The sequence below is a fragment of the Coenobita brevimanus genome, chromosome 57 (assembly GCF_032717465.1).
Source record: "Coenobita brevimanus isolate Jiangsu-jjx chromosome 57, ASM3271746v2, whole genome shotgun sequence".
Classification (NCBI taxonomy): domain Eukaryota; kingdom Metazoa; phylum Arthropoda; class Malacostraca; order Decapoda; family Coenobitidae; genus Coenobita; species Coenobita brevimanus.
Window position 1 is genome coordinate 49,632,989 of NC_137010.1, and position 26,633 is coordinate 49,659,621.

At 43.1% G+C, this 26,633-nt stretch overlaps 1 protein-coding gene and 1 pseudogene across 1 annotated transcript in view; one reads left to right on the forward strand and one right to left on the reverse strand.

Annotated features, from left to right (window-relative positions):
* Positions 1–26,633, forward strand: part of Msh6 (DNA mismatch repair protein Msh6) — a 746,240-nt gene that overhangs the window by 101,907 nt on the left and 617,700 nt on the right. The window lies entirely within an intron of this gene.
* On the reverse strand, positions 4,729–4,846 carry LOC145402468 (5S ribosomal RNA; annotated as a pseudogene).

A 26,633-nucleotide genomic window follows, 5' to 3' on the forward strand; every position in this document is an offset into this window, starting at 1 on the left:
TCCTCATTTGTCAGTCTGCTTCTCCATGTGACTCCACATGCTCTTCTCAAAATACTTATTTCCACAGCTCTCACTCTTGACTGGTGTCCCTCCAACAATGTCCAAGCTTCACTTCCATATGTCAGAGTTGGTATCACAATACTGTCATGTAATAACTTTTTCACTTCCATGCTCACTTCCCTGTTTCTTATCACTTCCTTCAAGGAATCAGCAACCTTTCTTCCTTGTTATACCCTTTCAAGCACTTCACTCTCCAGACTTCCATCCTTACTCATCACACTACCCAAGTGCTTAAATGTACTCACATTTTCCATTTCCTCATCATCCAACTTCACTGTACATTCACTGACTTCACCTCTCTTGAAGACCATACATTAACTTTTAAATTCCATTTGATACACACTCTCCCAAACTCATCCACCAAGCCCTGCAGCTCCCCTTCATCTTCACTTAACAACACAGTATCATCAGCAAAGAACAGTACAGGGAGTTTCCAAACACTGCCCTTTCTCATTAGGGCCACTCCAGCATCCACTGCCCTACCTTGTATCTCCTTTATAACTCCATCCGTGTACAGATTGAACAACCATGGAGACATGACACATCCCTGCTTCAACCCAACCTTCAAATAGAAAAACTCACTCAGTTCACTATCCACATGCACTGCAGCCTTAGCACCCTCATACATACTCTTCATAGCATTGAACAACTTCCCATCTATGCCATAATTCTTAATACTTTCCACAATCCTTGTCTATCCACTCTGTCATATGCTTTCTCCAAATCCATGCAGGCCACATACAACTTCTTTCCGTTCTCTAGACACTTTTCCTCTAAAGATCTAAGAATGAATATCTGATCTACACAACCTCTTCCCTTCCTAAAGCCTCCCTGTTCTTCTCGAACTAATTCCTCTGTTATTTCCCTAACTTTGTCAATAAGTATCCTACCGTATACTTTGCCTATTACACTAAGAAGACAAATACCCCTATAATTACCACACACTTCTTTTTCCCCTTTTCCTTTGTACAAGGGAATAATTATACCTGACTTCCAATCACCCGGGACTTTACCTTCCCCCCAAGCCAATCTGCACATCTTCCACATCCATTCTTCTACTGTCTCTTCCCCATGCTTCATCATTTCACCACACACTCCATCAATTCCTGGGGCTTTCCCCATTTTGACTTTCTTCAATGCTTCCACAACTTCCATCCTACTGATTTCTTCTTGTCTTCTTACCTCCCTCCTTCTCCCAGCCATTTCCCAACCACTTATACTCGCATTACTTTCATTCTCTATGTTCAACAATTCCTTAAAGTGTTCTCTCCATCTGCTCACTTTTTCTTCCTTCTCAATTAGTAATCTACCATTTTTATCTTTCACTCCCCTACTAACTTCATTGCCACCCTGTCTGACTCTCATCACCTCTTTCCAGAACATTTTCTTACATTCCCACCACTTTACACTCAAATTCCTTCCATATTCCTCATCCACTCACTTCTTACTCTCTCTTACTAGTCTTTTCACCTCTCTCTTCCTTTCTACATATAGCTTTCTCTTCCGTCTCTCAACTTCTTCCATGCCCCTATTTGTCATCCATTCATTATATGCTTTCTACTTTTGTGCCACAGCCTGTCTCACCTCCTCATTCCACCATGCTGTTCCTTGCACCCCCTTTCGTCTTCTCTTCACCCCACACACCACCTCACATGCTGCACATATTTCTTCTGTGAATATCTTGCACACCCTCCACATCCACCATCTGCTCCATTTCATATGTACCCAATCATTCCCTCACTTCTCTCTTATATTCTGCCTTTTCTCATCCACTTGTAACCTTTCCACTCTCCTTATATCTACTCCTTCCTCCCGTCCTTACCTTCTTCTATTTCTCCATTTTACTTGGACCTTGATTCTGACCACCAGCAAGTGGTGGTCAGAAAGTCGACTCCCCCCACCTGTATATGCTCTTGCATCCATTACACATCTTTGCATCCTTTCATCTACGTGTGCACAATCAGTCATTGCCTTCCTTTCATTCAGTCCACCATCCACCCTTCTCATCACTGGCCATGTATACCTGTGGATCATTTTGTGCCTGAAGAGGGTATTGGCTATCACCAACCCCCTCCCGGCACAAATGTCCACTAAAGCAATGCCATTCTCATCTAGCTCAGCAGGCATACCCCACTCACCAACTACTCCATCCAGCTTCACATTCCCTACTTTACGATTCATATCACCAATCAAAAACTCTCTCTCATTCCTTTCAGATTTTTCCATGCACATTTCCATATTTGTCCAGAGCTCTTCTCTCACTCTGCTTGCATGATCTTGTATTGGCGCATGTATGCACACAATCGTCCATATTTGTAGTCCAACTTTCAGTCTTACCCACACAATCCTTGAACCAACTGATCCATAATCTCTTATATTCTCCTTCCATCTGTTACTTACAACAATACACACTCCTTCTTTTCCCCTCCCATTCTCACCTACTTCTCCTCATATACCCCATCCATACTCCCATTCTCTCACACTCTCACCTCACCATTTAGTTTCATTTAATCCACATACATCCACTTTCGCACCCTGAAGCACCTGGACACTCTCTCTCTCTCTCTCTCACATCATCATTTGCACCCCTTACATTCCAGGTCGCCATCCGTATCGTGTCCCTTTTAAATTATGAAACCAATAATTTTTCGTGTAAGCATACGGCCTAAAGACCTTACCAATGCATTTCATATTCTTCTAGTTTGTCTTCTGTATTTTTCTGACTATTTTGAGGGTGGTAAATTATCTTCTCTTGCTGAAAGATTTTCTCCTTTATTATCATCACATTCCTTAAGCCGTAATTTTGATTGTTTCCAACATACTGTAATTGAAGAAACATACTCAAAATTAGGGCGCATGTAACATAAGCATGTAAACATCGGTGAATATACCTGGAATGAAGTGAACGCCTGAGTGCTTGGGCTGGTAGAGTAGGTTCGTGAAAACATACCAGTGACCTTTATTCCTTTACATAATTGTTCGCAGTTTTTTATAGCTTGCCCTAACTCAGCGTCACTGACACCGGTACAATAAAGCTTTGTTCAAGGCTGGCAGCTATGAAGGAGTTATTGGAATATATTATTGTTTGTATCAGTACACTTTCTTTCACACACACACATAAGAATGAACAAAAGAATGAGCTATAAATGTACTGTACATTGTTAAGGTGCTGAAATAACTGTATGCTCAGTTGGTCCGAAATATGTTGGGAAGAGCGATAGTGAACAAAGAATGCTAAGAGTAATTTTTTTTTTCTGATTAGCAAACTTTTTTGTTCCATTTTGTCCTCTGATTTTGTGAAACCCATTAATTTTCATCCAAGCATACAGCCTAAAGACTTTACCAATTCAGTTCATATTCCTCTAGTTCGTCTTTCTGTATTTTTCTGACTACAGTAATCCCCGTACTTTCTGGACGTCCACTTACCAGACATTGTGAGCCTGGACCTTTGGAACCCAGAAATGGCCAAAAAAAGAAAAAAAATCCCCCCAAAATCCAAATTTTTTCCCACCCATAATTTGAAATTGCCGCGCGGCGCTGAACAGCTGTTACACCACGGACCCTCACCTCTTCCTTCCTCCCCCCCCCCCTTCCCCTGTCAGGGTTGCCATTTGGTATTTTTCATTACCAAATGTAGGCCAATTTAGTCATGAAATATTTGTTTGGTAATGAATCAGAATAATGCATTACCAAACGGATTTTTCACATGTATGAGGATATACAGGATGGAAATGGTGGATTGTTTGCTCTCTCTGATTAATCTGCTAACATACGTAGCATGAAAATAATCAACATGCTGTTAATTATAAGAAGAGTGATTACATGTATTTCTACTTGTGTATATAATTAGGGAAGAATAAATGCTAGCTTTATGAATTTGGCAATGAAAAGTTAAATTTGGTAATGAAAATTGAGGACTTTGGTAATGTGGCCATTGCGATCTGGCAACTCTGTTTCCCCCTCACCAACACCCAAACAGTTATTGCCTAACTTCGATCGCGAGTGGTAGCTTAACGTAATGGAAGCCTCACGTGCTCATTTTTTTGTGAATAAACAGTGACTAAACTGGAATACCTCGCCACTAGACCACAAGGGAATTTACAGTGTTGTGCAGTGTTAAGAAATTAGAATTTAGAGTGCAAAGGATTAACTGTGGAGTGCAAACTGGCAGTTGAAACTGGCCTGATGCAGTTAACAATGTGCAGTGTTAACAATTATAACTCACAGTGCAAAGAACTACTGTAAGTGCAGCACAACACTGGATTACTGTACGTGCTTCAAGAGCATTTTCACCACTGCCAAAACTTTACAAAAGGCAGCCACAAAGATGCTGTAAGTACCCTGGCTGAGGTACAGTCACTTCTGATTCCTCATTCTTTGGTTCCATTTTCATTTATTTCATGCTTTATGTCCATTATTGGTGAGAATAGGGTCTTCATCATCATCATTCATTCATTTGCCAGACGCCATGTATCCCAAATGGGGTGGCCAAGGGCTTAGAGTTAATTGTTTTACAGGGAAGGGCACTAATCCTCCACCAACCCTACTTGACACGTAGGGATGCCAACAGCATCTGGTGTTCCCGGGCGGTCACCCATCCAAGTACTAACCAGACCCAACGTTGCTTAACTTCGCTGATTGGACGGGAAGCGGTGTACTCAGTAGGGATGCCAACAGCATCTGGTGTTCCCAGGCGGTCACCCATGCAAGTACTAACCAGACCCAACGTTGCTTAACTTCGCTGATCGGACGGGAAGCGGTGTACTCAAGGTGGTATTAAATAGATTTAAATAGGTGCTATGCATGTCTGGTAGGGAGTTATTCATGTGGCTTTCAAAGTTAGGCTGGGTTAGGGTCCTTAAGTACCAGTCCAGGAGCCAGGGGCCCACTTTCCAGACATGCCTTTGGGCCTGTTACATCGGATAGTGGAGAGATTACTGTATTTTGAGGGTGGTATATTACCTTCTTTTCTTGAAAGATATTCTCCCTTATTTTCATCACGTTCCTTAAGCCGTACCTACCATTGGTTCCGGTATAATGGAAGAAACTTAATGTACTTTAAGGTGGATTTTGTTTCCTAGCCGAAACCTAGATAATCCGAATCTCGATAATCGAGCTTTCACTGTATTTGATTCACTGGAAAATGCCATCACTAAAACATCCATGAACTGTGCCTGGGATAATGATACATTTACAGTGAACAGTGTCAGTAGAGTTCAGCGAGATAAAATGCTTTAGTGAATCAAGCCCCGGTACTGTATCCCCCCGCGGATATTTAAAACCATGTATGTTATATCCACCTGCTGATATTTAAAACCGTGTATGTTAAAAATGCGGATATTAAGGGATGACTTTATATATTATATATTATATATATATATATATATATATATATATATATGTTTAATATATATATATATATATATATATATATATATACAGGTACTCATAAATATACTGTACTGTACAGTATATGCTGTATATACTGTGTGTGTGTATTTGTATGTGTGTGTGTGTGTGTGTGTGTGTGTGTGTGTATACAGTAATCCCTCTATTATCTGATGTGATACAGCCAAAGGCATGTCTGGAAAGTGGGCCCCTTAGCTCCTGGACTGGTACTTAAGAACCCTAACCCAGCCTAACTTTGAAAGCCACCCAAAAAACTCTCTACTGGACATGCTTAGCACCTATTTAAACCTATTTAAGACCCTGTTCACACCAATGATGGACATAAAGCATGAAATAAATGAAAAGGAACCAAAGAATGAGGAATTAGAAATGACAGTACCTTAGCCAGGGTACTTACAGCACATCTGTGGCCGCCTTTTCTAAGAATTTGGCAGTGGTGAAAATGCTCTTGAAGCATGTACAGTAATCCAGTGTTGTGCTGCACTTAATTCTTTGCACTGTGAATTATAATTGTTTAACACTGCACATTGTTCTTAACTGCACCACTCCAGATTCAACCGGCAATTTCCACTCCACAGTTGATCCTTTGCACTCTAAGTTCTAATTTCTTAACACTGCACAACACTGTAAATTACCGTGTGGTCTAGTGGCAAGGCATTCCAGTTTATTCACAAAAAACAAGCATGTGTGGCTTCCATTGCGATAAGCATCTACTCATGACCGAAGTTAGGCAGTAACTGTTGATGACAGGGAAAGAGAGTTGCCAGATCGCAACGGCCACATTACCAAACTCTTCAATTTTCATTACTAAATTTAACTTTTCATTACCAAACTCGTAAAGCTAGCATTTATTCTTCACTAATTATATATACAAGTGGAAATATATGTAATCACTCTCCTTATAATTAACAGCATGTTGATTATTTTTACTCTATGTATGTTAGCACTGCACATTTGTGCTGGGAGGGGGTTGGTGATAGCCAATACCCTCTTCAGGCATAAAATGATCCACAGGTATACATGGCGAGTGATGAGAAGGGTGGGTGGTGAACTGAATGAAAGGAAGGCAATGATTGATTATGTGTGTGTGGATGAAAGGATGCGAAGATGTATATTGGATGCAAGAGTTTATAGAGGTTGGGGGAGTGGACTTTCTGACCACTACTTGGTGGTGGCCAGAATTAAAGTCCAAGCAAGATGGAGGAACAGAAGAAGGGAAAGACGAGAGGAAGGAGTAGTTGCAAGGAGAGTGGAAAGGTTACAAGAGGATGAGAAAAAGGCAGAGTATAAGAGAGAAGTGGAGGAACGATTGGGCAAATATGAATTGGAGCAGATGGGGGACGTGGAAGGTGTGTGTAGAATATTTACAGAAGAAATATGTGCAGCATGTGATGTGGTGTGTGGAAGGAAGAGAAGACGGAGGGGGGTGCAAGGAACAGCGTGGTGGACTGAAGAGGTGAAACAGGCTGTGGCACAAAAGAAGAAAGCATACAATGAATGGATGAGGAATAGGGGCGTGGTAGAGGTTGAGAGGCGGAAGAGAGAGTTATATGTAGAAAGAAAGAGAGAGGTGAAAAGATTAGTAAGAGAGAGTAAGAAGAGAGTGGATGAGGAATTTGGAAGGAATTTGAGTGTAAAGTGGAGGGACTGTAAGAAAATGTTCTGGAGAGAGGTGAAAAGAGTAAGACAGGGTGGAAGTGAAGTTAGCAGGGGAGTGAAAGATAAAAATGGTAGATTACTAGTGGAGAAGGGAGAAAAAGTGAGCAGATGGAGAGAACACTTTAAGGAATTGTTGAACGTGGAGGATGGAAGTAATGCGAGTATAAGTGGCTGGGGAATGGCTGGGAGAAGGAGGGAGGTGAGAAGACAGGAAGAAATCAGTAGGATAGAAGTTGTGGAAGCAATGAAGAAAGTTAAATCAGGGAAAGCCCCAGGAATTGATGGAGTGTGTGGTGAAATGCTGAAGCATGGGGGAGAGATAGTAGTAGAATGGATGTGGAAGATGTGCAGATTGGCCTGGGAGGAAGGTAGAGTCCCAGAGGATTGGAAGTCAGGTATAATTATTCCCTTGTACAAAGGAAAAGGGGAAAAAGAAGTGTGTGGTAATCATAGGGGCATTTGTCTTCTTAGTATAATAGGAAAAGTGTATGGTAGGATACTTATTGACAGAGTTAGAGAAAGAACAGAGGAATTAGTTGGAGAAGAACAGGGAGGCTTTAGGAAGGGAAAAGGTTGTGTAGATCAGATATTCATTCTTAGATCTTTAGTGGAAAAGTTTCTAGAGAAGGGAAAGAAGTTGTATGCGGCTTTCATGGATTTGGAGAAAGCATATGACAGGGTGGATAGACTAGGATTGTGGAAAGTGTTAAGAATATATGGAGTAGATGGGAAGTTGTTGAATGCTGTGAAGAGTATGTACGATGGTGCGAAGGCTGCAGTGCGTGTGGATGGTGAACCAAGTGAATTTTTCTCTTTGAAAGTTGGTTTGAAACAGGGATGTGTCATGTCTCCATGGTTGTTCAATCTGTACATGGATGGGGTAATAAAAGAGGTACAAGGTAGGGTAGTGGATGTTGGAGTGGCCCTGGTGAGAGAGGATAGTGTTTGGAAACTCCCTGTGCTGTTGTTTGCAGATGATACTGTGTTGTTGAGTGAAGACGAAGGGGAGCTGCAAGGCTTGGTGGATGAGTTTGGGAGAGTGTGTAAGAAACGGAATCTAAAGGCGAATGTAGGGAAGAGTAAAGTGATGGTCTTTGAGAGAGGTGAAGTCAGTGAATGTACAGCAAGGTTGGATGGTGAGGAATTGGAAAATGTGAGTACGTTTAAGTACTTGGGTAGTGTGATGAGTAAGGATGGAGGTTTGGAGGGTGAAGTGCTTGAAAGGGTACAGCAGGGAAGAAAGGTTGCTGGTTCTTTGAAAGCAGTGATAAGAGACAGGGAAGTGAGCATGGAAGTGAAAAAGTTACTACATGACAGTATTGTGATACCAACTCTAACGTACGGAAGTGAAACTTGGACGTTGTTGGAAGGACACAAGTGAAGAGTGAGAGCAGTGGAAATGAGTTATTTAAGAGGAGCCTGTGGAGTCACATGGAGAGACAGGCTGACGAATGAGGATATAAAGGAGCGTTGTGGTGTTGATGTGGATGTGATAGGAAGCGTTATGAGGAACATACTGAGGTGGTATGGCCATGTGGAGAGGATGGAGGGTGAAAGACTGACGAAGAGAGTGTATGTGAGTGAGGTGGAGGGGGAAAGAGGGAGGGGGAGGCCGAGGATGAGATGGAGGGATGGGGTGGAGAGGTGTATGAGAGAGGGGGGTGTGAGTTGGGAGCAGGGGAGTGAAATGGCGGGGGACAGGGCGACTTGGAGGCGATTTGTTTGTGGCCACCCCAAATGGGACTGAGGCGTCTGGCAATAGATAGATAGATAGATGTTAGCAGATTAACCCGCCCCGTCCCGGAGACGTGAATTCACGTCCTCACATGATGTGCACTCATATCCCGGAGACGTAAATTAACGCGGCAACATTGCAAGGTCCCTAATTTGCACAATTTTCAATTTTCGCGAGTGATTTCATGAATGATTTTTGGCACGTATACAGGGGACACCTTCCTCTATTCCTCTACAAGATGCCAAGCAGGAACAATGCCTTACACCGCATAACCTCTCCCTGTCCCCCTGCATGCCATTGTCTTGGCAATTCACCTGTTACCAGTGACCTGGCCAATAAAGACATTCAGGGCCAGAGTGATTCCCCAATCGATGACAATGTGGATGACAAAGTTTACATATTATTAGAGGAAGAAACAGTCAGAAATGATGATCAGGTAATGTGGGAAAAAAAGGTGATGAGTTAGTAAGTGAAACAATGCTTATAATGCCTATATTACTGTTTGAAAACCAATATACTCTTGTACTACATATAAATTCGTACCAAGTAAATAAATAAATAATGTTTATGAGTGGATACAATACTTACTTTCCCATAGAACTCGTTTTCTTTGGTGCCAGCCTGTTAGAAAACCCAGTCAGGTAAGGAGGTACTCATACCTGTATCGAGTATTTTAAACCTCAGGTAAACTATTTCTCCATGAATTTTCGATGTTTCTCACCGAAAGCGAATGTTTGAGCCTAAAAAAAAAAAAAAAGGTCCAAAAATGTCGGGACTGGGGCGTACCACTGCCCAGAAAATGACGGGATGGGGCGGGTTACTCAGAGAGAGCAAACAATCCACCATCTCCATCCTGTGAATCTTCATACATGTGAAAAATCCATTTGGTAATGCATTATTCCGATTTATTACCAAACGAATTTTTCATTATCAAATTAGCCCACATTTGGTAATGAAAAATACCATATGCAACCCTGACAGGGGAGAGGGGTGGAGGAAGGAAGAGGTGAGGGTCCGTGGTGTAACAGGTGTTCGGCGTCGCGCGGTAATTTCAAATTACGGGTGAGAAAAAATTGATTTTTTTTTTGGGGGGGGAGGGGGGGTTCCGAAGGTCCAGGCCCACAATGTCCGGTAAGTGGGGTGTCCGAAAAGTGGGCATCCAGAAAGTATGGGGATTACTGTGTATATACATATACCTGGTTGAGGACAATGAAAAGAGAAGCAGGAGAGGAGTGTTGGTGGGATCTGAAGGAGATGGCAAGAGACGAATATTGGTGGAGAGAGTTCATCGAGGCCCTATGCATCCCGTGGGGTGCCACAGGAAATGATTGATTGATATACATATACATATATATATATATATATTATGTATGTATGTTTGTATAACATATATATACTTGTAAATATATAGTACAGGTAAGCCCTTAATTCACGCGAGGGTTAGGTTCCCAGACCCTTCGGGTATGTGTTAAATTCGCGTATATGTTCTGCCCTTGTGAGCACATAATTACGCATGTCTATTAAGTATATTACATCTGAATAATACTGTTTATGCACTACATACACCTTATAAACTAGCATAAAGTATGAAAAACAACAAAAATGTAAGAAATTTAACACTGAAACCTGACAAGCACAGGCGTAGGTGGAGACGAAAAACTACAAAAATGTAAGAAATTTAACATTGAAACCTGACAAGCACAGGCGTAGGTGGAGACACTTCAGCAGCCTGGTGCACAAGCCCTCACTGCCTCCCATATGCTACATTCTGCCTTCTTTATTGTATGAACAGTTGACTCATTCACCCCAAACATGCGGTTCCAAGACAATTCACAGGTTCCAAGACAATTCACAGGGATAGGTGGAGACACTTTAGCAATCTGGTGCACTAGCCCTCACTGTCTCCCGTATGCTGTTCTCCTTCTTTATTGTATGAACAGTTGACTCACCCCAAACATAAGGTTCTGAGACATTTCACCATCAAGTCAATTCACCATCAAAACATGGACAATTCCCCATCATTCTATTAATATACTTATTATTGATTAATTAATACTTTAATAACTAATTTTCAGGGGGATTTTATAACCCATTTAAGTAAAAAACTAATGTATTGTACTTGCTAAATAAACTGGTATGTAAATAAATGACGGGGAATCGTCCTGACGGAGAATTGTCGTCGACATTCCTCCCTGAAGTTTGTCCAACACTTTAACTTTCTCTGTCAGCAACATCACTTTACTAGTCCGTTTTGGTGTGTTACCACATGCATCACTAGCACTATGCTTAGGCCCCATGTTGGCAGACAAGGCAAGCAATCACTGGAAGGCAGAAAAATAAGCCACAAATAACGATTGGCCAGTCATGCATGGTTCGACCGTCGGATTCAAACAGAATCAAACTGACTGTGGTGGGTGGTAGGTAGACCGACCTCCCACACACACACACACACACACACACACATATGTATGCACACGGGCAGCAGGTAGGCATTTTTATATTTTATTTATTTCTCTTGTATATTAAAATTATTTATTTGAATACTATAATTTTATGCTTTAATTATTGTACGAAAAATTCGTGGATAACCGAAATCGTGTGAAAAAAGTTCGCGTGAATTAAAGGCTTACCTGTATATGTACTGCGTGTGTGTGTGTGTATATATATATATATATATATATATATATGTATATAATATACTGTATATATATATATATATATATATATATATATATATATGTATGTATATAATATACTGTATATATATATATATATATATATATATATATATATATATATGTGTGTATATATATATATATATATATATATATATATATATATATATACTGTATATGTATATGTATGTATATAATATACTGTATATATATATATATATATATATATACTGTATATATATATATATATATATATATATATATATCCATCATTCAATCCTGCATTGCCCATGAGGAGCGTAAGAGCCCCGGGCTAGGCAGTTGGTCCCGACATTTAAGATGAGAGTGATTATATATATATATATATATATATATATATATTATTTACTGTATATATATCTATATAAATAGATAGATAGATACAGTAACCTCTCAGATAATGTGAGGGTTAGGTTCCTGGAGAGGTCATATTAGTTAAAAACACGTTACTTAAAAATAATTTTCCCATAAGAAACAATGGTAATATTGGGGGTTACGTTCCTGGACTCTGGGAAAGTCTACTCATTTGAGGAGTTATGCTACTCTAAATTTAAAAGTTAACAATATTAATTTGAAAGAAAATCCATGTGAAAAACAAAAACAGCATATTTGGGGGAAAATAAACGACATTTGAGCCCTAGTTGGGCCGAAGCGTTGTTTACGTTTGCCCAATACATACTGTTTTCGTTTTTTAAGTGGATTTTCTTTCAATTCTGCTTCATTCACAGCATTGTGAAAGTTCCCCAACATTATTAATGAATTAGTAGGTCATAAAAACACAGCAGTAAAAACATTTTCATTACAGTAAGTAGGTCACAAACAGTAACAAGACACAGCCTCACTTCATCTATGCATCACTCATCGTCTGCTGCTGTCCCTCCTCACCCCGCTCCCCCACCTCCCGCTGCTCCGCACCCTAAATTTGTTGTTCCTCTTCGCTCTGCTGTCCTTCCTCTGACTCTGACTCCCGTGGTACTGGTGATGAAGATAACTCCCTTAAGTTTTCTGTCTTCTTCATAAAGAACTGTTCTATCTTGGTCTGAGTGGTTTTCTTGTTTCTGTTCTGCAGCATCAAGTTGTAACAATTTAGATCTGCCATCACTTTCCTGGCTAAATTTTGTCCGAAAATGAGCCAAATTGCTCAGAATGGGGCCAAACTTAATTTTCAATTATTATAGTTTGAATAAAACCAGTTTAAGCAACAGACAAATGAAAAGTTGTATTTATGCATGAACTGCAACACATGGTCTATCAGCTCGGGTCTGTCCAAGGCGTGTGCGGCTAATTTGAAACCATCACGTACGTGTAAAGTTGCGTTAAATTGAGAAACCCATGTTAAATATTTGCTCGTGTTAAAACGAAAACGCCTTTTTTAAACTCGCGTTAATTGAGAGGTTACTGTATAAGTATATATATATATATATATATATATATATCCATCCATCATCCAATCCTACATTGTCCCATGAGGAGCGTAGGAGCCCGGAGCCAAGCAGTTGGTCCCGACATTTAAGATAGGAGTGATGTATATATATCTATATCTATTTATATATATATATATATATATATATATATATATATACATATACACAGTACCCTTGTGTCCAACACGCGTTAGTCCAGCACGATTCACGTCCAGCACGGAGAGCAAATAATTAGTATTGTTTAATACGATTTAATTACTGCAACACGAGTGTGTTAGCATAACACGCACAGAGCTCCGAGAAGTGGGCGAAATCCGCAGAGTTCACCTCTAGCACGATCACCCCCGGTCCAACACAGTCATGCTGGGCAATCCCATGATGATGATAGCCAATGAAAACTTCTGATCAAGTAGCCTTCCCCGCCCGCTATCATGACGTGATTGTGATGCCGCCCAATTAAAAACGCTTCTGCTGTCACGTGATATTTTGTTTAAATTTCTTCCGCCACAGCGCCACTCAGTCGCATAATTCGCATTGGAAGATGCTTTTTTCTTGCTGCATTTTTTGCCCTTGTTACTGCATTTTACCCTGCTCACGATGCCTAGGAAGCCTTCTGAGAACCCCAAGAAGCGTCGGCACCTCCCTCAGGCCACCAAGCTAGAAAGCATTGAGAGGAAGAAGAAAGGGGAGAGGAAAGTTGACATTGCCAAGGCCTACGACATGAATGAAGCCAACGTGAGGACCATAATAAAAAAACAAAACAAGATCCTGGCAACCGAAGGCTATCACACGTCACTTCATACCAGGTTTGCCGAGGATACGATGGTAAATCGGAACGGTAACGTGGTAAAATTGCCGACGATACCACGGGCATTTGGAATTCATCTGGATGGATTCCTGCCGAGGATACGACGGGCAAAACAGTGTGACCAAAACCCAGGCGACTCGACAGAGAATGTATCGCACGACAGCATTGAACATTTAGCTTGACACTGAATACATATTAATATTTTAGAATAAATATCAATCGTTTTGAAACCCTTCTCATCGGCCTGTGTTCCAGTTTATAAACAAAGTTGCTTCTCCTTATTCTCTACCGAGTCAGCGACAGCGATCACTTTCCACAGTCATGAGACGGGGCTCTGGCAACAGTGTGAGAAGCATGCCCTTTGCCGAGGATTACAGAGTGCTAGGACAGGCAGAAGCAGGACCTTCCATGGCTGTGGATGAAGATAATGATTCTGAGTATGATTTCGAAGGATTTATGAGGGAGGTTGAGGAGAAGCAACAGCCATTACCTGCTAGTGATGCCAGTAGCCATCCTCCGGGGACCCAGTAGGACTGCCTACAGCCATGGATACCACCTTCCATTCCCAGCAAGCCCACCAACACTATCCTAAAAGGTTAGTTATCATTCATAGCAGTATCATTTATTATAATTACAATAGTACCAATATATGTATAGGTATATGGTAGGTATTTAGGGTGACTTTTCCTAGGGTTGCTGACATAATTCATTTTTCCCCATAAGCTCTATTGTTAGTCCAACACGTTTTTGGTCCAACACGTGACCCATGCATGACAATATTACTGTGTTGGACGCGAGGGTACTGTACATACACACACACATATATCTGAGTGAATTTGAAGGAGGAAGGAAGTGATGTAGGCCAAGGAGAAGGTGGTGGGATATGGTGGATGTGTGTATGAGGAAGTGAGGTATGGAAGTTGGTGCAGCCAGAAGACTGACAAGAGATTAAGCTGGCTGGCTGGATGTTGTGAGAAGTAGTGCATGATCAGGTATTTGGCACCTCTGTTAACGTGGCTGTGTCTGGATTGACTTATCGGATACCTTTATGTGAAGTTGCAGAATGTGGTGATTGTTTTTGGCATATCAGATTGAGCCAGGATTCCGGAGGCTTGAATGATGAGTGAATGGAAGTATGGCCCATTGAGCTGGGCAGACTTGGGCTCTCTGGACATTGCTACTCTTTACCTTGCCCTAGTTGGAAAGGAAGTCCAGATGATGATGATGATGATGATGATGATATACAGTTTACTGTATATACATATACAGTATAAAGAGACTAGTGAAGAGGAAAAAGGAGAAGGTAAATGATGATCTAGGAAGAAAAATTTATGCAAATTACTCTGAAAATGAGAAGTTAGTTTGGAAAGAGGGGCAGAAATGTAGAAGTGACAGTGGAAAGAAATGTGAAAGTGTGAAGGATGTACGTGGTAGATTGTTAACCATGGGGATGAAGTAAGGACCAGATGAAAAGAATTCTTTAAAAAGTCTAATGAATGGGAATGGAGAGAGCAGAGCAGCTGTATCATTTTTGGTTTTGTGGGTGTGCAGAGAAGGAATGCAGTGCCAGGAGACATGACACTCACGCAGGTGAAGAGTGTTGTGAAGCGGCTGAAAAATGGGAAAGCAGTTGGAGTTGATGAGGTGTATGCAAAGATGATTAAGTGTAGTGGAGAGAGTGGAATGAAGTGCTTGTTGGAAAGATGCAGGAAGGCATAGATGAGTGAAACTGCCAGCAGAGTGGAAAAAGGCTGTGATTGTACCCTTATAAATTACAGGTAAGCGAAGGGACCGCAAGAATTATCACGGCATAAATTTATTGAGTGTGGTAGGGAAGGTACATGGGAGAATTGTTATAAAGAAAGTAAGAGAGATATCAGAAGTCCTAGTGAATGATGAACAGGGTGGCTTTAGGAGTGGCAGAGGATGTGGATCAAATATTTGCAGTGAGACAGCTAGTGGAGAAGACTTGTGAGAAGGACCGTAAGGTGTTTATGGCATTCGTGGATCTGGAGAAAGCATATGACAAAGTGGACAGGGAGGGATTGTGGAATGTTTTGTGCATGCACAGTGTAGTTGGTAAGCTGCTAGGTGCCGTCAAAAGTTTTTACGATGGTAGTGAAGCATGTGTAAGGATTAATGTGCATTGAATTGAATGGTTCACGATCAGTGTGGGCGTGCGACAAGATTGTGTGATGTCCTCATGGTTGTTCAACATATATATGGATGGGGTGATAAGTAAAAACACGAGTAATGGAGAGGAGGATGGCATTGGCAATGAATGGTGATGGATGGATTATCTCAGATTTGTTGTATACTGACGATGCAGTACTACTTGCAAATAACAAACAAGAACATGGTAGACTAGTGCAGAGTTTTGCTGATGTCTGTGAGTGTCATCCCTTGAGAGTAAATGTAGAAAAGAGTAAAGTAACGGTTATTGAGAGAGAAGGTAACTCCCAGTGTGATTTTACAGTGACTGGAGAGAGACTGGAATTGGTGAGAGATTTCAAATACCTGGGTAGTTTTTTTTTTTTTTTTTTTTTTTTTTTTTTTTTTAAATAAATAACAGAACGGAGGAAGGAAAAACAAATGGGTAAAAAAAAATAATCCATACACCAGATTACTGGTGTCCTCTGTTCATAAAATATCTGTAACAGTTAGACTTGAACAGTTGTGGGTTGAAATTTGGAGGAAAACAACTCTGGGGAAGCGAGTTCCAGAGAGATGCAGTTCGGGGAATGAAAGAATTCTGATAGGCAGAAGTTCTGCAATATGGTTGAGTGACATTCCAGTCATGAGCGCTACCAGATGCCCGTGTAGCATGAGGGAAGGCATGGAGAGGTGGCACCATGGATGCAACTTCGTCTGAGCATTTGCCAAAAAAATATCTGTAAAATAATGCAAGGGAGGCAACATTCCTTCTTACTTGCAGGGGAGGTAGTTTATATGTAATGGCAGGGTTGTTAATGATTCTAACGGCTTTATTCTGAATTTTGTCTGGTTGTCTCAATGCAAACTCTCCACAACCATTCCACAGGGGTGAGCAATATTCAAGCTGAGAGCGGACATGACTTGTATAAATTATAGCTAACTGCTCGTCGGCGAAGAAGTTACGGACTCTGTACAATAATCCAAGTTTCTTTGAGGCGGTTTTAGCAAGTGATCTGACATGAGAGGTTCAGCTGAGGGCACTGTTAGGTGAGACACCAAGAATTTCAGTACTTTTGGAGATGGGAATATTAGTAGCATTGAAGGCAGTGTACGAATCTGGCAATATATGTCTATTAGTAAACTGTATATATTTAGTTTTACTAGCATTAAAAGAGACAAGGTTGTCTTGTCCCCATTCACTGATTGTAGATAGATCTTGATTTATGGAGATGGCTGTAATGAGTTGAGAGGTAGAGATATTAGACTTTGTAAATGGATGTCTGAGTGTGAATGAACTATGTAGTGTTGAGTCATCTGCATATGAGTGAATGGGATTGTGAGTGACAGATAAGAGATCATTAATATGAACCAGAAATAGGGTTGGCGCTAGAACTGATCCCTGCGGCACGCCGGTGTTAATTGAGTGGAAATTCGAATATACATCATCTACTTTTACTCTTATTTTCCTGTCACTAAGATAAGAAGAAATCAAAGGAACAAAAGACGTTAGTCCATAGCAAGGGAGTTTGGACAGCAGGGAACAGTGCCATACTCTGTCGAAAGCTTTAGAGATATCAAGAGCTACTGCATGAGTTTCTCCAAAAAGATCAATTGATTGATGGATGGTATGAGTTAAGAGATTGAGTATGTCAATGGTGGATCTTTCATGGCAAAAACCGTATTGTCTGTCACTAATTAAGTTGTTGGATTCAAGATGTTTAACAATATGCTTATTAATTAAAGTTTCAAATACCTTACCAAGAGAAGATGTGACAGCTTTTGGTCTGTAATTGGAGGGGTCAAAAGAGGAAAATGTTCGAAAGAGGTGGAAAATAGAGAGACACAAGGAAGGAAAGTAGCTGGTGCAATGGCCTTGATAAGAAACAGGCTTGAGTGTTGCAACCTTACCACCATACTGCGCTTGACAATGGCTGCGCCACAGTTTACCAATAGGCCATCTGAGGTCTTGTCCACAGGCGATGGGCCAAAATTTTGATCGCGCTTTTCTGCAGCCAGCTGAGCCCACCCGCCTCCCAGGATGCGCAGAAACGCTCACGCAGCCCCCACAACCTTGCTTACCTTGTGCTCACCCATATCGTTATTCTCACACCGGTCATCTCTGAGTGAGGAACTGTCTTTTGCTCGCCCACCCTACATCGTGTTGCATCACCAACATTATGCAAGCCCCTATCGTAGTGCATCATAACTGTGTATGAGCAGTGCCGTGAGTAGAGCAGTGATACTAATTGTGTGGGGTGTGCTTTTGTGTGAATCTTGGCCTAAATAAGTGTGATCATGTTGTGTAAGAGCTCAGCGTGTGGTGGTGCATATGGTAGTGCTAGTGGAGACCCTTGTCGGGGTGGTAAGTGGCCTGCTAGTGTTGGCGTTGGCAATGTTCCCTTGAAACGTGCACATAAACTGTCTCTGGAAGTGAAGTTAGATACAGTATTCTTAAGTGCCACGCACAAAGGCGAGGGTGCATGTGCCATCACCTCGTCTCTCCACCTGGCTCAGTCGGCTCTCTCCGCTGTTATCAAGAAGGGGGAGGCCATTAACCCGTAGAAGACAGGCATTGGAATGTTTTGACATACCCTCAGGATGGGTATAATCGGCGGGTGTGATATGGTGGAGGGTTTGTGGGGGGTGGTGGTGGGGGTGGAAGGGGTGGTGGGGGGTTGTGGGGTGGTCCAGGGATGAGGGCTGGGTGGTTTTGGGAGGTGGGGGGTGGGTGTAGGGGTAAGGGGGTGGGGTTGGGGAGGGGGGTACAGTAGGGGGTGGGGTTGGGGAAGGGGGGGTATATTAGGGGGTGGTGGTGGCAATAGGGGTTGGAGGGGTGGGGTGGTTTTGGGGATGAGGGTGTGGGGGTGGGGTGGGAGGGGGTTGCTAGTGGGTAGGGGATTGGGGGTTGTGGGGATAGGGAGTGGGGGATAGGTGGTGGGGTGATTGTAGGGGAGTGTGGGGTGGTTGAGGGGATGGGGGGATAGTGAGGCTGTGGGGGTGTTTGGTGGGGGGTGGATGGTAGTGGATCAGGAGTGGGCAGGTTGGGGATGGTATGAGGGTAGGGGTTAGGAATGGTAAGGGGAAGTGGGGAGGGTTGGGGGGGTTGTGGAGGGAGTTGGGTGGGCTGTGGGGGTCTGGGGTTGGAAGGGTGGAGGTGGTGAGGGTGTGGCAGGGGGGCCGGGGAGGGTGGGGGATGGGTGTGGGGGAAGGAGGGGACAGCATATGTGGACACCCATCTTTTTGGCCCTAGTACCCTTGGACAGCATATGCAGACACCTGTCTTTTTGGCCCTAGTACCCTTGGACAGCATGTGCGGACATCTGGCCCTATACGCGATTTTTTCCCAGCTGATGATCCATTTTCGTGAATGTGGCACCTGCACACTCCTGTCGCATGATTGGTTGGTTTCAGGTTTTTACCTGAAGTATCATGTTTACAAAATACAATTGTACCTTATATTCCAATTCTCATAAATGCTGTTTTACATTGTCATTATACTATACAAACAGACATTAAACGAGTATGTATCTGTGCTTCACGCAGATGGACAATGAATTTGAGGAAGTTGAATTTGAATTGAAATATTTATTGTTGTAAATGGTACAGAGTCATTGCATCTCTAATAAATAAATAAATATATATACCTACGGATATATGTAAATATACTTACGGATAACATGGGCGAAGGTATTGAAGCAATGGAGTAGGTGTGATCCATAATAAAGTCTGACATCTTGTGAGACAAGAAAACTTGTTTTTCCTGCCTGACCATCACTTATGTCCCCACCTCCTCTTTAGTGACTGTTCCATTCGCTGTCCCACTTCCACCACTTTACCACTGACAAAAATGCTGATTTACTTAGAATGGTACTATTGTCTATCTATCTATCTATTGCCAGACGCCTCAATCCCGTTTGGGGTGGCCACAAACAAATCGCCTCCAAGTCGCCCTGTCCCCCGCCATTTCACTGCCCTGCTCCCAACTCACACCCCCCTCTCTCATATACCTCTCCACCCCATCCCTCCATCTCATCCTCGGCCTCCCCCTCCCTCTTTCCCCCTCCACCTCACTCATAAAAACTCTCTTTGTCAGTCTTTCACCCTCTATCCTCTCCACATGGCCAAACCACCTCAGTGTATTCCTCATAACGCTTCCTATCACATCCACATCCACACCACAACGTTCCTTTATATCCTCATTCGTCAGCCTGTCTCTCCACGTGACTCCACAGGCTTCTCTTAAATAACTCATTTCCACTGCTCTCACTCTTGACTTGTGTCCTTCCAACAATGTCCAAGCTTCACTTCCGTACGTTAGAGTTGGTATCACAATACTGTCATGTAGTAACTTTTTCACTTCCATGCTCACTTCCCTGTTTCTTATCACTGTTTTCAAGGAACCAGCAACCTTTCTTCCCTGCTGTACCCTTTCAAGCACTTCACCCTCCAAACCTCCATCCTTACTCATCACACTACCCAGATACTTAAACGTACTCACATTTTCCAATTCCTCACCATCCAACCTCGTTGTACATTCACTAACTTCACCTCTCTCAAAGACCATCACTTTACTCTTCCCTACATTCACCTTTAGGTTCCGTTTCTTACACACTCTCTCAAACTCATCCACCAAGCCTTGCAGCTCCCCTTCGTCTTCACTCAACAACACAGTATCATCTGCAAACAACAGTACAGGGAGTTTCCAAACACTATCCTCTCTCACCAGGGCCACTCCAACATCCACTACCCTACCTTATACCTCTTTTATTACCCCATCCATGTACAGATTGAACAACCATGGAGACATGACACATCCCTGTTTCAAACCAACTTTCAAAGAGAAAAATTCACTTAGTTCACCATCCACACGCACTGCAGCCTTCGCACCATCGTACATACTCTTCACAGCATTCAGCAACTTCCCATCTACTCCATATATTCTTAACACTTTCCACAATCCTTGTCTATCCACCCTGTCATATGCTTTCTCCAAATCCATGAAAGCCGCATACAACTTCTTTCCCTTCTCTAGAAACTTTTCCACTAAAGGTCTAAGAATGAATATTTGATCTACACAACCTCTTCCCTTCCTAAAGCCTCCCTGTTCTTCTCCAACTAATTTCTCTGTTCTTTCTCTAACTCTGTCTATAAGTATCCTACCATACACTTTTCCTATTATACTAAGAAGACAAATGCCCCTATGATTACCACACACTTCTTTTTCCCCTTTTCCTTTGTACAAGGGAATAATTATACCTGACTTCCAATCCTCTGGGACTCTACCTTCCTCCCAGGCCAATCTGCACATCTTCCACATCCATTCTACTACTATCTCTACCCCATGCTTCAGCATTTCACCACACACTCCATCAATTCCTGGGGCTTTCCCCGATTTAACTTTCTTCATTGCTTCCACAACTTCTATCCTACTGATTTCTTCCTGTCTTCTCACCTCCCTCCTTCTCCCAGCCATTCCCCAGCCACTTATACTCGCATTACTTCCATCCTCTACGTTCAACAATTCCTTAAAGTGTTCTCTCCATCTGCTCACTTTTTCTCCCTTCTCCACTCGTAATCTACCATTTTTATCTTTCACTCCCCTGCTAACTTCACTTCCACCCTGTCTTACTCTTTTCACTTCTCTCCAGAACATTTTCTTACAGTCCCTCCACTTTACACTCAAATTCCTTCCAAATTCCTCATCCACTCTCTTCTTACTCTCTCTTACCAGTCTTTTCACCTCTCTCTTCCTTTCCACATATAACTCTCTCTTCCGCCTCTCAACTTCTTCCATGCCCCTATTTCTCATCCATTCATTGTATGCTTTCTTCTTTTGTGCCACAGCCTGTTTCACCTCTTCAGTCCACCACGCTGTTCCTTGCACCCCCCTCCGTCTTCTCTTCCTTCCACACACCACATCACATGCTGCACATATTTCTTCTGTAAATATCTTACACATACCTTCCACGTCTCCCATCTGCTCCAATTCATATTTGCCCAATCGTTCCTCCACTTCTCTCTTATACTCTGCCTTTTTCTCATCCTCTTGTAACCTTTCCACTCTCCTTGCAACTACTCCTTCCTCTCGTCTTTCCCTTCTTCTATTCCTCCATCTTACTTGCATCCTAATTCTGGCCACCACCAAGTAGTGGTCAGAAAGTCCACTCCCCCAACCTCTATACACTCTTGCATCCTTTACACATCTTCGCATCCTTTCATCCACACACACATAATCAATCATTGCCTTCCTTTCATTCAGTTCACCACCCACCCTTCTCATCACTCGCCATGTATACCTGTGGATCATTTTATGCCTGAAGAGGGTATTGGCTATCACCAACCCCCTCCCAGCACAAATGTCCACTAACGCACTCCCATTCTCATCTATCTCAGCAGGCACACCCCACTCACCAACTATTCCATCCACCTTCACATTACCAACTTTACCATTCATATCACCAATCAAAAACACTCTCTCATTCCTTCCAAACTTTTCCATGCACACTTCCACATTTGTCCAGAACTCTTCACTCACTCTTCTAGCACGATCTTGCGTTGGCGCATACACACACACAATCGCCCACATTTGTATTCCAACTTTCAACTTTACCCACACAATCCTTGACCCAACTGATCCATACTGTCTTATGCTCTTCCTCCATCTTTTACTCACAACTATACACACTCCTTCCTTTGCCCTCTCATTCTCATCTACTTCCGCACATATACCCCATCCATACTCTCATTCTCTCACACTTTCTCCTCCCCATTTAGTTTCAGTTATTCCACATACATCCACTTTCGCATCCTCAAGCACCTGGACAATCTCTCTCTCTTTCACCTCATCATTCGCTCCTCTTACATTCCATGTACTCATTACCAAGTCCTTTGTCCGGTCCTGGGTCGTCATCGTTTGGTCAGTCCTTGTCCGAGGCTTCTTGTTTGTTTTTTTAGTTAGTTGTTTTCCGGGGAGGGGCACTAACCCTCCGCCAACCCTTTTAGTCGCCTTTTACGACAAGCAGGGATACTGGGGGAGTAGTCTTGAAACCTCCCTACCCCCTACCCCCTGTACCTTTTACAATAAATATTTCAATTCAAATTCAACTTCCTCAAATTCATTGTCCATTTGGGTGAAGCACAGATACATAGTCGTTTCATGTCTGTTTGTATAGTACACTGACAATGCAAAACGGCATGTATGAGAATTGGAATATAAGATACAAATGTTTTTTGTAAATATGATACAGTACTTCAAGTATGAAATTGAAACCAACCAATTACACAGGAGAGTGTGCAGGTGCCACATTCACGAAAGTGGATCATCAGCTGGAAAAAAATCGAGTACAGTATCCTTGGACAGCATATGCGGACACCCATCTTTTAGGGGTTAAGGCTGCTGTGCTGGGGAGGTTGCAGCCTTATCTGCCTCCCGCATCACCTGCCATAGAGAGCCTGTGAAGGAGGAGCTGGAGTGGATACTGCACAGGTGGGTGGAGGACCAGAACAGAAGGAAGGCATCCATGAGTCAGACTATCATTTGCACCAAGGCTCTCTCACCTTGGGAGGAAATAAAGGTGAGCCTGAATCTTGATGACAGTGAAACATTTAAGCCAAGCCATGGGCGATTTGACTGCTTCAAGATGTGGGCAAACCTGCACCACATGAAGATGGAAGGTGAGGTGATGAGTGCGGATGCTTTGGCTACAGCATCATTTCCTGATGAGTTTAAACACTTCATCACAAAGGGTGGATACAGTGCAAAGTAAACTTTGAATATTGATGAGACTGGGCTATTTTGGAAGGGAATGTCCTTAAAGACATTCTTTGCAAAAGAGGAAAAGTCTACGCCAGGGTTCAAGGCCTCGAAGGACTGGCGTACACTGCTGCTGGGGAGCAATGCTGAGAGCGACCTCAAGTTGAAACCACTGCTGGTCTACCACTCTGAGACCCTCAGGGCTTTGGTGGGGTATGTGAAGGAGAATTTAGGGGTGATTTGGAAGTCAAACAAGAAGGCCTGGCTGACTTCCGACGTCTGTTCTTTGTATTTTCACTCCTACCTCTCTCGTGTCCTCAAGTGGTATGCCTCCAGGGAGAACTTGGCATGGTGGTAGACAATGCGCCAAGCCACCCTCCTACGATGAAGGACTGGGGAAGCAACATAGAGGTGGTGTTCCAACTCCCCAACACCATGTCCTTGTTGCAACCCATGGACCAGGGGGTATTTTTAGTGTTTAAGGCATATTACCTACGCCGCACTGTGCAGCAGTTGGTGAGGGCCTGTGACAGCGATGCCAAGATGACATGTTCTGGAAAGGCTATTATATATTCCAGGCCATAGAGAACATCAGTGCTGCATGGTGGGAAGTTAGCCAGCCCACCATGAACAGTGCTTGGCGAAAACTGTGGCCGGAGTGCGTATACTCCTTCACCGGCTTTCCTGAGGGGATGCAAGCTCCCCCAGTGCAGTGTGTGCAACAGGAAATTGTTGACCTGTTGCATGAGGGGTCTTTGGGGAGGTCGAGGAGGAGGATGTGGAGGAGGTCCTGGAAAGTCACAGGGAGGCACTCAGCAATGAGGAGCTCCACAGTATAGAGATTCAGCGGGCGCACTAGGAGACAGGAGGAGGAGATTATCCCTGAAGTGCGAGCTGTCAATATGAAAATAATGAGGGAGATGCTGACCAAGGTGGATGAGGTCATTGTGCTTATGTCCACACGTTACTTTCCCAGGACGAAACAGGTACGCAGGTGATCGGCTGGAGGAGGGGATGAAAGTGTGCAGGATATTGCTGGAGGAAAGGAAGAGGGCGGCCAGGCAGACTACAATCACTACCTTCTTCAAACAGGCCCCCGCCATGCCAGCAACCCACAGATGATCTCCCAAGCTCTTGTCGAGCAGAGCATCAACCCAACCCTCAACCAGCAGAGCATCGCCCCAGCCATCAACCAGCAGAGACACACCCAGGGCCTCCTCTCGCCAAGGACGTGTTCGGCTCCTAGGGTTGGACCTAACCTCCAGCCGATCCCTGTTTCCCGTGTCACCTGTCTCCACTGCGGCACTCCGGCACTCCATCGTTGCCTTCCTCGCCCTAGCCTCCATCTCCCACACCACTTTGGCCACTGCCTCTGTCTCCCTCGCCACGACATGAGCCACCACATCTGTCTCCCTCACCACAACGTGAGCCACTGCATCTGTCACCCTCGCTACCACATCAGTCATTGCATCTGTCTCCCTCGCCACCTCACCGGTCATTGCAGCTGTCTCCCTCACCACCTCCTCTGTCATCTCATTGCACTCCATCACACCCCCAGACCCATCGCATTGCACTCCATCACCACCTCTAGAGCCAGTGCATCAGTCTCCCACTATCATCACCCTACCTCACCAGGTTTCCCCTCCCTCTGACCCTTCCTCAGAGATGGAGTTTGAGGGCTCTGAGGAAGATGAGTGAGTGCTAGGGAGCACCACATGTCCCCCTGCCTTGGAGGGGATAGCATTGATGACAACCAGGAACAGACATGGACTTCAAAGAAGTATGATGAAAGGTGTTTGATATTTTCTGACCTAATTTTTACGATTTTCAGATTGTATATGTTGGTTTTAGTGAGTTATTGAGAGGTGTTAGGCTTAGGTTAGCTTCATTTACAGCTGTTAGGCCATTTAGATTGGCTTTAAACTTTTTTTTGGCCACTTTTAGGTGGGTTTAGGACTAGGCTGGGGGGGGAAGCCCAAGGCTGAGAAACGCATCCCTATATTTTACATGTTAAATCTACCCAGATATACAATGCCCCGCCTAGCGATGAGTTTTTACCTAACCAATTGCATCGTAAACTGGGGTATATCTGTACTAGAAAAGCTTATAAAAAAAGTTTGGATAAACCATCTAGAAGAACACAATATGATGATAAAAAGGCAGTTTGGTTTTAGAAAGGGAAAAAGCATATGTTACTAATCTATTAAGAAACTATGATAGAGTTACAGAAACATTACGGAAAAGAGAAGGATGGATGGACAGTATCTCTCTAGATTTCAAGAAAGCATTTGAGAGAGTACCACACCAAAGACTTTTATGGAAACTGTACCATCAAGGAAGAATCCAAGGCAACCTGCTGTTGGAGGCAGGATTTTCCCAGAAAAAGGGAAATGAGAACAGTACTAAGGGGAAATTACTCATAATGGTAAGAAGTGATTAGCAGAGTTCCATTTATGTTTCTAGTATATATAAATGACATAGGCAGTAACATTAGAAATGGAAGCTATCTAAATATGTTTGCTGATGATGCAGCAATACAAAAGCGAAGCATTAGGTGGGGGCACTCACCATCCACTCACTCGATGTAGTGCTGCTCTCGGGTGTCTGCCCTTTCCTCTCCTGCATCCTTCTTTTCATCCATCCTCTCCTGTCTTTCTTTCCTTCATTCATTCCTCGTCCTTCTCCCTATGGGTTACTTTCACTCCCTCTTTTGTCTTTCTTTCCTTCATTCTTTCCACTTACTTCGGCCTGTGGGTGACTTTACACTGAGTGACAGGCCAATTGGTTTCCTGTACACCAGGAACCCATTTATTACGCTGAGTGGTAACCATATAGCCATATTTTGGCGCCTGATGGTTTGGTGGGTAATTACGGCACTGCAATCAGATTGAGCCGGTGAAGGTTTCCATCCAGTGGG